At 38.7% G+C, this 13,146-nt stretch overlaps 1 protein-coding gene across 1 annotated transcript in view; it reads left to right on the forward strand.

Annotated features, from left to right (window-relative positions):
- The first annotated feature begins 3,884 nt into the window (after positions 1 to 3,884).
- Positions 3,885 to 13,146, forward strand: part of RAB27B (RAB27B, member RAS oncogene family) — a 68,554-nt gene continuing 59,292 nt past the window's right edge. Inside the window, exon 1 of the mRNA XM_049900238.1 lies at positions 3,885 to 4,170. The gene's annotated coding sequence lies outside the window, so the exon portion shown is untranslated. The remainder of the gene's footprint in view (positions 4,171 to 13,146) is intronic.

Below are 13,146 nucleotides of genomic sequence, written 5' to 3' on the forward strand. Positions count from 1 at the left end.
GTCGCTGTGAATAGGAATCGACTCCGTGGCAATGGGTTTTGGTTTGATTATACAAATATGTTAATTTTAATGTTTTCTCTACTGAACAAATGTCTTGTTTCTCTACTTATATTTTAAGGTTATGCGAATATTAATTTTATTTTTTATTAAGGTAATAAATTCTCATAGTTTTTAAAAAAGTAAAATGGTATTAAAGTTCTTATAAAGTAGAACAGATCTCCTCCTAGGCCACAGTCTCAGTCTCCACAGGCAAATGTTTTGACTCTTCTAGTGGTTTCTTATTGTACTTCCATATTTTAAATGGTTTGCTTACTCTGCTTTTTCTTTATTTAGCAATTTTACATATTATTTATTGACTTTCTGTTAAAATATTTGAGGAGTGGTTGCCTTACACACATATGTACATAGACTCTCTTGCTGTCTCTTTGTCTGTCCCTACCCTCCACATGAGGTTATATGATAGCTTAGGCTTAATTCAATTGCTGTGTCCCCATTATTTCAATTATACCCACACCTGTGCCGGGTGTTAACCAGTTGCCATAAAATCAATTTTAACTCATAGTGACCTCATGTGTGTCAGAGTAGAACTGTGTTCCATAGGGTTTTCAATGGCTGATTTTTTGGAAGTAGGTTACCAGGCCTTTCTTCCAAGTTACCTCGGTGTATATAATTTGATTTAAAATTTATTTCCCTAGACTTTAGGTGAAACTATTGATCTTAATAGTCCATGGCCTTCATTGCTGGAATTGTTTTCCATCATTTAATTAATTAATTTTTCCATCTTTTCTGGATAGGAAAAAAAATCTTTCCTGGAACTTTCTGAGATTTCAATTAGTCAGAAAAGCTTTATTCATTAGCTATTTTTTTATTTCTATATCTTTTTACTCAACTTTCTTAAAGACTTTTCCAACTTAATCTTCTAAATCATATTTTGAAATTTTTGAGTATAGTTTAACTTTCAAAAAGTTTTTCTTGTGTATAAATTTCTTTTCTATTCCTGTTTTGTAGGAGCAGAGATAAGAATGCATATGTCCAGTTCATCTTGTTGAACTGCAAATTACTCTAGTTTATCTTCTCCAGAAAATAAACCTTCGATCTCCTGGCAGCTAGGTTGGGCAGATGGAGAGCTTATGGTTAGTAGATTGCATAGCATGGAGAAAGGGAACTTGGCTCCCAGCATTACTCTATACAGACTTCTAACCAAACCCCTGTCTTCACCCACCACCTCTGCCTCCTAGGCCTGGGCCTCCAGGGCTAGGCAGGGAGAATCAGCTGGCTTCTTATCCTTAACCTTTCCAGCCAGCATGCAGAGTGTAAATTCCTTCTTCTTCCAAATCAGTGACGGCCTTCATCTGATTTAGGTTCTTCCCCAAATCCATTGCCATCTGTTGTGTCTGTTGATGTCTCCTCTCTCTCTTATTTCTCCTTACAGGTTAAGGAGCCCTGGTGGCACAAATGGTTAAGCGCTTGGCTGCTAACCAAAAGGTTGGCAGCTCAATTCCACCCAGCAGCTCCCAGGAGAAAGACCTGGCGATCTGCTCCCATAAAGCTTACAGCCTAGGAAACCCTACGTAGGAGTTCTACTCTATCACATGTGGTCACTATAGGTCAAAATCTTCTTGGTGGCACCTAATAACAACAAGGAGTTAATAACTATTTAAAAATTCATTTACTCTTGTTTTATAGGCGTTTGGAGAAGAGGAGATAAAACATGTGTGATTGATTTGCCATTTTTAACTAGATATCTCCCTAGGTACATTTATATATCTGTTTACTGAATTATAATCCTGTTGAAGACATAGATGATGTCTATTTAATTTGTGCTACATAAGCTCAGGTACAGGAAGCTCTTTTATATTATGACAAGTGATGCTGTCACCTTGCTTTCACTGGTTTTCTAGTATCTTTCTATTCTACTCTACATCTGGTCAAAGTGACTTTTGAGAAGTGGGCAAACAACGTTTTTCTCATGTCCCCCCACTGCCTTCTCCTCCTTGGAGCTCCTCTTCCCACAGGGAGGACACGTCCCTCCACTCTCAGGGAGCATCACTAGGTAACACTAATGGATCTGAGCCTCCGAACCTGAAATACAGGACTGTCTGTGGAAAGGGTGACTCCAGGAGAGCTGTCCCTGCCAGAGTTGATTCTAGGAGACAGCTGATACACTAATCTGGTGAAGAGTGACAAGGAGAGAGGACCATAAAGTGTGTTAGATTGTCTCATGGCAGAAACTTTTTCCAGAAATAATAGGGGGGCAGTACCATGTGGTAACCACCATGAGGTCCACATTTAGGACCTAACAGGTCAGAGCTCTGCCTTTCCTGAACTTCATGATTCTGGGCAATTTGTTAGGACTTCCTCAACCTCAGTTTCCTCACTCTTAAAATGGGGACAATAAAAATAATAGATACCTTGCCTATTTCAAAGCAATGTTGTGAAAATCAAATGAGATGATCTATGGACAAGGGCTTTATAAACTCTATCATATACAGGAAATAGTAGCTATTGGGATTAAAGTTAGTAAGTGAAGGCATAAACTAGGTAAAGAATACAGATGATCATTAGATAGCCCAGAGAATCATTTTAAAATTAACAATACATACAGTAGAATAAATTCAACATTGCTATGTTCTTCCTTTTAGTTCTACCCACATCTGCAGGCACACACACTTGCATATATGGATATGCTGATAGATGCAAAGCTGATTTACCGTAAATATTGATTACAGCATGTATAATTTGAAAATCTACAACCTGAAACTCATATATGTTCTCCTAGTAGATCAGAATTTTCTTTCTTTTTTTTTTTTAAATGCATTGGTCTGAATCAGCGAAGAGTGGGGAAGATTAAGTGTACCAACATAATAATAGCCAACATGTACATAGAGCTTATTGTGCCAAGCACTGTTGTATGCATTTTACTTAGATAACTCATTTACTCAAATTGACCCAGTGGAGGCATTATTGTTACCCCTGTTTTAAAGATAAGAACATTGAGACCAAATAATCAAAAATTACTCTAAAGCAAAGATGAGAACATAAGGGGGCAGGGAAACTAGAGTACTGGAAATAGTACAACCAAAATGGTATGATTGATAGCGATGACACTCTGTGAAAAATGTAACCAAGATCACTGAATAATTTGTGTAGAAATTGTTAAATGGGAACCTAATATGCTGTGTAAATGTTCACCTTAAACACAATAAAATATTATTTAAAAAAATACAAAAAAATAAGAACTTCTTCCATATTTTCCTAAGCTGAGCGCTTAGCCGTTGCACCACCAGGGATCCTTCTGATCCTTGAATTGACTTTAGAAAGCAAGGAGGGCTGGTGATACTGACAGATATATGAACACATCGGGAAACCCTGGTGGTGTAGTGGTTAAGTGCAAGGCTGCTAACCAAAGGTCAGCAGTTTGAATCCACTAGGTGCTCCGTGGAAACTCTGAGGCAGTTCTACTCTGTCCTATAGGGTCGCTATGAGTTGGAATCGACTTGACGGCAACACGTATGAGTAAAAACTGATTTTTAAAATGGGAATTTCTTTCCAGCTCCCCCTTTCTTTCCCCAGGCCCTTCTCTGTCCTCCACTTGCAATTCTTTGCTCTCTCTAGTTGATAAGGGAACCTATTCCCCTCTGAGAGGATATTATGCATCTGAAGCAGTTCTCTTCCCAGTGCCCGGGGCTCTTCGAGTCAGAGACGTAGAAGAAAAACCCAGAGAAATAAATTGAATAAGATGAACTCACTGCTAGGGTTTGAAGCCCTACAGCGCAGAGAATGTCACCAAAAGCCAAGTGTGTTTGTTATCCCAGCAGTTGAGTCACCAGCAAGACATGCCTGAGGTGAGCTCCTCACATCCGCGTTGGGGCTGGGAGACACGCCTTCTTCTCACACAAACCTTTCAGATCCCGGCGTCTCAGGCCGGCTGCAAGGGGTGGTGCTACATGTCCCGCCACTTGCCGTCCTGCCGGGCAGGGCTGGGGACAGATCCAGGGTCCCAGGTTGGAGATACAGGAGTTGTCCCCATGATAGACGCCTGGCAAAGGCAGGTCCCGTGCTGCTGCTGGTGTTGAAGCCCAGGAGTTTAAGGCCTCGGGAGAGGGGCAGGGAGCCGCTCTGAAATCTGACACCAACCGTGTCGGCCGAGAAAACTTCGCAGGCTGGCTGGTGAGTAGGGAAACCGGGCTGTTCTTGCTGAAATGCGTTCCCACCCATCCAGGGAGCTCTCGGCGCTGCCTGCGAAGGGAAGTGAGACGTGGACGCGAGCAGCAGGCCTGGGAGAAGGGGCGCGACTGCAGGCTGTGCCTGGGACCGGGCTGGTTCCGGGTGGAGCGCGGTGGACCTGCGGTTTCCTGCAGAAATACACGCGTACGACCCAAGGATGTGTGCTGCACAGATGCCATCCGAAAACTCTGGCCGGCTGTCTTTGTTTTGGTATTTGCGTTATCAAACAGCTGGTTGGGACAAAAAACTAGGCACAGCAATGCTGATGTCCTTCTATCTGTATCTCAAAACCAATAACCAAACGTAATAGTAGTAATAAATATATCGCTACTACTAATAATAATAGTAACAAAAATAATGTGTTTAAAGAAACCTGACATAGGCAAGTCAGGCAAGTGCGTGCTAGGGCATTTCTCTGTACTTCTTCAAGTGAAATAGCCACTGAGAAATCAAGAGGAATTTCTGTTTTCCAATTTTTGGCTCTGTTACTTCTTGTTCTGTTTAAGTGGTGCTGCTGCTGCAGTGTGTGTGTGCGCGCGCTGTTCAAGCGATCGTAATAAATTAGTGTCCAGGATTTTCCTACCTAAGGAAACATTACCTGATTTAGCACCTGAAAACTAATAGAGCAGGTGAAATGTAACTAGTAAAAGCAGAGAAAGCATTCCAAGGGAAAAGCTGAGCTTGGTTAAAGTCATCACACCTGTGGCATGTTTACCAGCTCTTTATTTAAGAGCTAAAATTAAGGGCATAAGATTCCAGTTTTTTAAATGGTAAATTATTAAACTAAGCCCTAATTAATAACATGAAATTTCTGAGTTATTAGCAACAGAATTGTTATTTAATATAATATAGCCATAACTATTGATTTAATTCTGTTTAAAAGGAAAATATGTACTGTTCACGGCATCTAGTTAAAGGTCTTATATATAAGAACACATTTATTTATATATCTTATATATACACTTATATATGTACACTTACATATATAAGTTTATTTATATATACTTATGTACACATATGTACACACTTATGTAAATATAAATTTATCTATACACATACTCAGTAATAAAAATGTGTCGTCATATGCAGGATTTTATAGTGCTAAACTTTGAAGAGTTGACAGAAAAGCTGGACTTCAGCATTATGGCCCGAGGTATTTAAGTTCACTGAATTCTCAAGCTACTATAATGTCCAAATCATAGTTACCAAGTGAGAGCTATACTTGTCTCACATCCCCCAAATAGTTATTTTTCCTAGTTTCCCAGCATAATCCTCTACCCAGATGGGATTAGGTCTTTTTGAAGGCAAAAGAGGATTCTTACAGATGATCAAAAAGGGGTAATTTTGACAGTGTAATATTAATGAGGCTTCTCTGCTTAAGAACTATGAACACCGTAGAATATTACCGTCGTTGCTTTTGAAAGGAAAACAAAACATTTCACATGGAACTGGATGAGCCTGTTCTCAGAGTTGCCAAGATGGGATAAAGGGAATCTGTCAAATGTAAGCAAACCACAGCTCTCCTTTCTCATCAGCCAGTCTGGAACAGACATATTTGACCTAATGAGGAAGGTAACTCTACTGTAATCTATCTTCTCAACTCCTTGGCACACCATGCTATGCTAAAACTATCTGCTGGTTTCAGAATTGCTTTTCATTTATTTAACTGTTCTTCTGGAAAGGTGGAAGTGATCCAAAGCCCCAGGTGGCTCAGAACAGAAATCTGCTCTTTTCCCACCTTCACACTTGGAAATTTCTGATTCATTTCCTTAGCTTTTCAGTTCAGTAGACCGTGAAATGTAGACCAACTATTCACATAAAAGCTCTGCACACAATTACTCCAGTTTCATGAATCAAGGATCTGGCAGGTTAACCAATACTTTGGCTCTTAAGCAAGTAATTATAATGGGGATATGTAAGAAAATGATTGCAGTCAAAGCAGACAGCACAAACCTGGGTGTTTCACATGAAGAGCATGCCACTTGCTTATAAGGGCTGTTAAAGGAGGATGACTTTTCACCCATTAGTAGGCGTATATGGAGCTTAGCTTTATTAGGTATTAGCAGGAAGTCACAACATCACTAACCATAATTAACTAAACTATTGTAAACCCTATATAGAGTTGAGAGTATTAATGTATTTCACAACTTTTGTGATCATTATTCATGTTCTCCAAATATTAACCTTCCCTCGTCTCTCATGGATACTCCTTAAATGAGGGAAGCTTCTCTTGGTTATCAGTAATGAGAATAAAACCCTGTTTAAAAACTAGCCAAAAATTTTTCAGTAAGTTCAGTCTTTTTAATTAAACCACCGCTCAACTTACTGAGAAAGATAATATATTAAACTGCTTATTCATTTCTTGAACAAATACTTATTGAGTGCCGAGCAACAGGAGACGGGAGCACTATTTTAGACACTGTGTGTGCAGATGTGAATAAAACAGACAAAATCCCTGCCCTCAGCTTGCATTTTACCTGGGAGATAGGGAGTAAACAAGTCAAACAAGCTAAATCTATGGTACAGTAGAGGTAAATGCCAAAAAGCAGAGGAGAAATGCAGAAATTTGTTTGAAATTTTAGATACGGTGTCCAGGGAAGCCTCACTGAGGTGATAGTTGAGTATTGATTAGAAGGAAGTGAGGGAATGAGCCATGTGGATGTAAGGGCAAAGAGGACTACAGACTGAAGGAACAGCAAGCAAACAGAAAGAAGCCCATACAAATGGAGAAAAGGGAATGAGCGGAAGGCATTCAGTCAGATGAGTAATGGAACCAGATCACAGAGGGCTTTGAGGGTCATCAGCAATGTACTGACTTTTGATTTTTATTCTGAGTGAAATGAGGGGACACTATGATTTGGATACAGCCTGTCAGAGATTCATTCAATAAATACTTGTTGAACACACTGTGAACTTTGGTACTCTCTAAGCACTGTGTATAACCAGTTGCTTGTCAAGCCAACTCTGCCTCATGGTGACCCCCTGCATGTCAGAGGAGAATGACGCTCCATAGGATTTTCAATGGCTGGTTTTTCAGAAGGAGATCACTACGCCTTTCTTCCAAGGTGTCTCTGGGTAGACTTGAATTGCCAACCTTTCAGGTAGCAGCCGAGTGGGTTAACTGCACCACCCAAGGACTCCTTAACACTGTAGACACCAGAAGTTAATCAAACACACAAGGCTTCTGCAATCGTGGAGCTTACATTCTAGTGTGGGGAGACAGACACATAAGTAAATAAGTAAATAAATAGTTCTGTAAGTTTCAGTGCTAAAAAGGAAAAAAAAAATCAATAAAGGGGAAGATAATGAGAGTGATCTGGGGAGACTCTGTGTGATCAGTGGTCAGGATAAGTCTCAGAGAAGGTGACATTTAGGCAACCTTGAAGAGAAGGATTGTAGGGCATCCAAAAAGGACATAGGGAGACAAGTGAGGAGGCTATTCCTGTAGATCAGGGATGACAGTGGCTTACATTAGAGCTGGAATGTGGTCACGGAGGGACATGGATAGATTTAGGAAAGTCTTTGAAGGCAGAGCTGACAAGCTGTGTTGACAGATTGGATGAAGGGTGGGAAATGAAAGAAAGAAGAAACAAAATGATCACTAGATTTTGTGCTGAACAAACTAGGTAGATGGTAAAGCCATTTCCTAAAAAAACACTAAACTAGGGGAGGAACAGATCTTAAAGAGAAATTAGGAGTTCATATCCATCTACTTGAGGTCTTTTTGGGTATCCAAGTGGAAATACCAATTTGGGCTTTTGGATATATGAATCTGGAGCACGCGGAAGGAGTCAGTCAGAGCCGAATACAGGAATTTGAGATTCAACCACCTATGGATGCTATTTAGAGCCACTCTCTTGAGGGTTATCACCTAGAGAGATGGTAGAGAAAAAAGTATAGCACTGAGGACCAAGTTCTGCTTTATTTTAACATTTAAGGATGTTGCAGAGGAGGATGTCAAAATTAGTTGGATTTGAAAAAAACCATTAGAAAGTCTATCATCAATCAAATATTGCTAGTGCTGAGTAGTGTACAGCTATGGGTATGACATTCAGTCTCTTCAAGGCCTTGATCTTCTCCTGTGTAGAATAAAAGGAATAGATTATTTTAAGCTTGTATTATATTTGTCCGATCTAACTTGTGTAAAGTCCTCAGAGCCTGAGTAGTTTGTTCAAAGAATAGCTCAGTTTTTTACTATTTAACGTATGTGATTTTCATAAACCCGATGTACTATTGATAAATATTTCTGGACATGTGGACGTATTAAAAATATAGAATAGAATTAGTTTTTTTTCAAGGAGGGAAAGGAAAACTAGGCATCTCCTAGTGCTTAAAAAAAAAAAATGCAGAGACCTTTTCCAATGTCAAGAGTTGCCATATATTGACTAAGTGCCTCCTTGGACTGTGGTATGCCTCTGATTTTCTGAAGTTTTTTTCCCAAATGCTGGGAAGTGCAGGAGAAATGCAATCCATTTGCTAATTTTTTAACTCCTTAAGTAAACTGTATATACCGCAACTAACTACATAGAAACTGTTATTCATAACCCCAGTCCCACGCCCACTCCTGTTCAATCACTGATCATAATCTTCCAAGGTTGGCAATGTCCGTCATCAAACCCCACCTCTCAGGGCTTTGAAGTAAACTGCCTCTATTAGAAACAATTCTGCAAGACATATCTTTCACTTTAATGAAAACATTCTGGTATTTATAACTAAGGGTTACAACATAATGAAACAGGCTTAGATAAATAGGCCATCATATGAGAAAAGGAGCCCTGGCGGCACAGTGGTTAATAGCTCAGCTGCTAACCAAAAGGACAGCAGTTGGAATCCACCAGCTGCTACTTGGAAACTCTATGGGGTGGTGCTACTCTGTCCTGTAGGATTGCTTTGAGTTGGAATTGAATTGATGGCCATGGGTTTTGTTTGTTTGTTTTTTATGAGAAAAACCTATAATCTTCAGTTAGAAATGGTGTGTTAGTTGATGTAGATTCCATAAAACTGGTTACCAGTGAGTGGATTCTGACTCATGGAGACCACATGTGTGTCAGAGTAGAACTGTACTCCATAGGGTTTTCAATGACTGATTTTTCAGAAGTACACCACCAGGCTTTTCTTCCAAGGTGCCTCTGGGTCGCCTCCACCCTCCAAACTTTTGGTTAGCAGCTGAGCAGGTTAACCTTTTGCACCATCCAGGGACTCCAAAGACTGCATAGTAGTAATAAAATAAAATGAGCAACTTCGGGTTTCCATTTCTCCACTTTCCGAGGCCATCATTAAGTACTACTTATTTTGAAATTTGCATATACCGTCTCCCCAAATGTCTTTAGATTTTAATATTTCATTTAATTATTATAAAAATCAAGCAAACAAAAGTAGAATGCTTAAACTCATTAGTACTGCTTCTGGATCTTTCTTTAAATCAGCACCCTCTTCTCCCAGGAGTCTATGTATTTGGTATAATTCATTCCATTTGAGATTACAAAGCAGGCAATTCCTAGATAAAGGTGAGAGTGAACTCACAAATGAAGGGAACATGGTATGTGGGTCACTTAATTCAAAGGATAAAAATAAGAAATCCTAGGCTTATTGGCATTTGGGGGAGCACAAATCCTGCCTATGGTATATCAGCATAAACTTGGGGGAAAATGCCATGTGAGTTGTATTAAAGTTGGCAATGTTATGTTTTACAATAAAAGATCTTCTCAAAATGTTAAACGTGATAACTGCAATTTAACCTCTGGTATAATTTTTCTGTCTGATTTTTTTATTTAAAAAAAAAATCATTAAATGCAAACTATGTGTCAGTACCACACTTGGTACTGTGGTTGTAAAGATGAATAAAACATAGTTCCTGCTCTTGAATAACTTAGAATTTGGTAAGGTAGAGAAATACATAAGCAGATAATTTTAGTGTAACCTCTTAAGGTTAAAGTTGGTGAATTGAATGCAGTATTGTGATGGCAAAGTGGAAGATATATTTAAGGGGGTTAAAACAATGGAGAGATCAGTTAGGAACGGGAAATAAAACAAATCTGAAATGAGTTCAGTGATTATAAGATTGGAGAAGAAAAGACAGATTAGAAAAATAATTAATAAGGGTGGGTATTGACCAGCTATTGGGGGAAAGGAGAAATTTTTATTAAGTTTAAATTGCTGGCTTTAATGATGAAATAGATGGATGAATCGTGGTTTCATTAATTAAAATCTGGCACAGAGAAGGCAGAGCAAGTTGAGGGAGGAAAAGGAAGTGTTCACTTTTGGACATAGTGTATCTGAGGTACCTGTGGAATCCAATCCAATATGTTCAGCGGGAAAATAACTTCAGGAATCTGAACCTCCCAGGAGAGGTCAGGCTGGTAATAGTGATTGGGAAATACTAACAGGAATGTGATCTCTAAAATCCATGAGACCACGTGCTATCTCCCAGGGAGGCACTGGAAAGAGGAAAAGTAGTAACCATAAGAAAGGACTGGTGATTTTCTTTCTTTTCTGTCATTACGGATCTGCTTGAGCTAATAATGACATTTAAATCTTAGAAGGACTTAGAAATGTAAGGTTATATAGCTAATTATATATATTTACCATTATTAAAGTATAACAATAATTGGAGAGAAACGTTAAATATACCTGTGGTTCTTAGTTTCTGAATACAATATCATTTATGTTATTCTGTCGGAGCACTGCCAGATTCCAAGTTCTTTAAGAGCAGGAACTATATCTCATTCATCTTTGTAACCACAGTACCAAGTTAAATTTTCTTTAAGTAGTATCACGGATTGAATTGTGTTCCCCCAAAATATGTGTATCAGTTTGGCTACACCGTGATTCCTGGTATTCTGTGATTGTCTACCAGTTTGTCATCTGATGTAATTTTCCTATGTGTTGTAAATTCTTCACTATGATGTTAATGAGATGGCTTAGTGGCAGTTATGTTGATGAGATCTACAAGATTTAGATGGTGTCCTAAGCTAGCCTCCTCTGAGATATAAAAGAGAGAAGTGAGCAGAGAGACATGGGGACCTCGTACCACCAAGAAAGCCACACCAGGAGCAGAGTGTGTCCTTTGGACCTGGGGTTCCTGAGTGGAGAAGCTCTCAGTTCAGGGGATTGATAACAAGGACCTTCCTCCAGAGCTGACAGAGAAAGCCTCCCCCTGAAGCTGATGCCTTGAATATGGACTTCTCGCCTCCTAGACTGTGAAAGAATAAATTTCTCTTTGTTAAAGCCATCTACTTGTGGTATTTCTGTTATAGCAGCACTGGATGACTAAGACAACTAGTGTTTCCTTTTCCTATAATTCTGCTCACCCATATTCTCGCCCAGTCTCATTTATGAAAACTGACACATCATATCTCAGTTAGGAATGTGTTCTACAACTTCAGAATGGAAAACCCACAGACTCCTAATGTGATTGCATAAATTGATTTGGTCTCATTCATATCATGCTATAATAACAATCAAAATTAATTTAAGAGGAAATTACCTCCCACTCTGTTCATTTTACTCAATAGCTGTGTTCTAGCTTTTATGACCAAATTTATGACACTTTTAATCTCAAAATCTATTGACCAGAGCATAATTTAAAATGTATGTTTATACTCTAAAAAAATTGCCAAATAATTCTCTGGCAATCCTTATTTTTGCAGGTTCTAAAAATATTCCTGTAAAAACTTGTCAAATGGTTGGCAAAATTTAGAGAAAATTATTCTCTCTCTCCCATCTCTTCTTCCTCATCCCATTCCCATGTTAACACTCTTTCCAGTGTTACCATTAGAAAACATTGGGGGCATATTCTATCGCATTTATAAAAATTCTTTATACAAGCATCTGGTGCCTCTCACTCTCCATCACAAGTATTTCTGATAACTGAACAATGCCAGTGAGAACATACTACATGTCTACCTGTCCAACTGAGACATTGGCCATGTTCCTTCTGGAGTTTAGGTGTGAAAGCTTTTGTTTGTTATGAACACATCATTTGAGACATCTAGTTCTGAACAATATTCCCTCAAAAAATGCCTTGTAATATGTCAATAACCCAGTTATTCATATTTTGATTATTACAGATTAGAGAAGCAAAACCTTAAGAAAATATTTAAATGACTCATCTATGAGTTAGACGTACAATCCATGTCTATAAAAACCCCAGTCAAGATTTCTAATTAGAACCATGTTGACTTTAATCCTCTTGTTCATTGTTTTCCTCAAGCATTTGGTTACTTACGTTATTCACTATGATATTATCCAACTGTGAATCTTCTAGATTGTCCTCTGCTGGAAATTCATCAATATTTCATATTTTCTTGGGAAAGATGAGTGTTGTTGATGTATTCGTTTTAGAGTTTTGAGTATAGATAAGTGAACATTATAGGAACCAACCTCCAATTTTGCAAAGAGTACTTGGACTTGTGGGAGGGTATAATAATAAAAAGGAAGAAAAAGGTACAGATATCATTACCATACATACACCGACATACACACACAAGTCCTCCTAACTTATGAACATTTGTGAATCACTATAAATGATACAATGATATTGTGAGATGGATTGACACAGTGGCTGCAGTAATGGGCTCAAGCATAGCAAGGATTGTGAGGAAGGTGCAGGACCTGGGAGTGTTCTGTCCTGTTGTACTTAGGGTCACTATGAGTCAGAATTGACTCGATGGCACATAACAACAACATAAATGATATTTCTTTGACATGGTTGTCAAGTGTGAAAAATGGCATTGATATTAATCCCTTGAAAAGACTGACAACAATTGCCATTATTTCAGCTTTGAAACACCATCACCAAAGAATACATTCATTGAATGCATCAATTTCCAAATCTGTCATGATGTAAGAAAATCAGAAGTTTAATAACTTTTGTCACAGCTTTGCAAATTCTAGTTTTTCTTACTACTCCTTCCCGTT

This window comes from Elephas maximus, chromosome 11 (assembly GCF_024166365.1).
Source record: "Elephas maximus indicus isolate mEleMax1 chromosome 11, mEleMax1 primary haplotype, whole genome shotgun sequence".
Lineage (NCBI taxonomy): Eukaryota > Metazoa > Chordata > Mammalia > Proboscidea > Elephantidae > Elephas > Elephas maximus.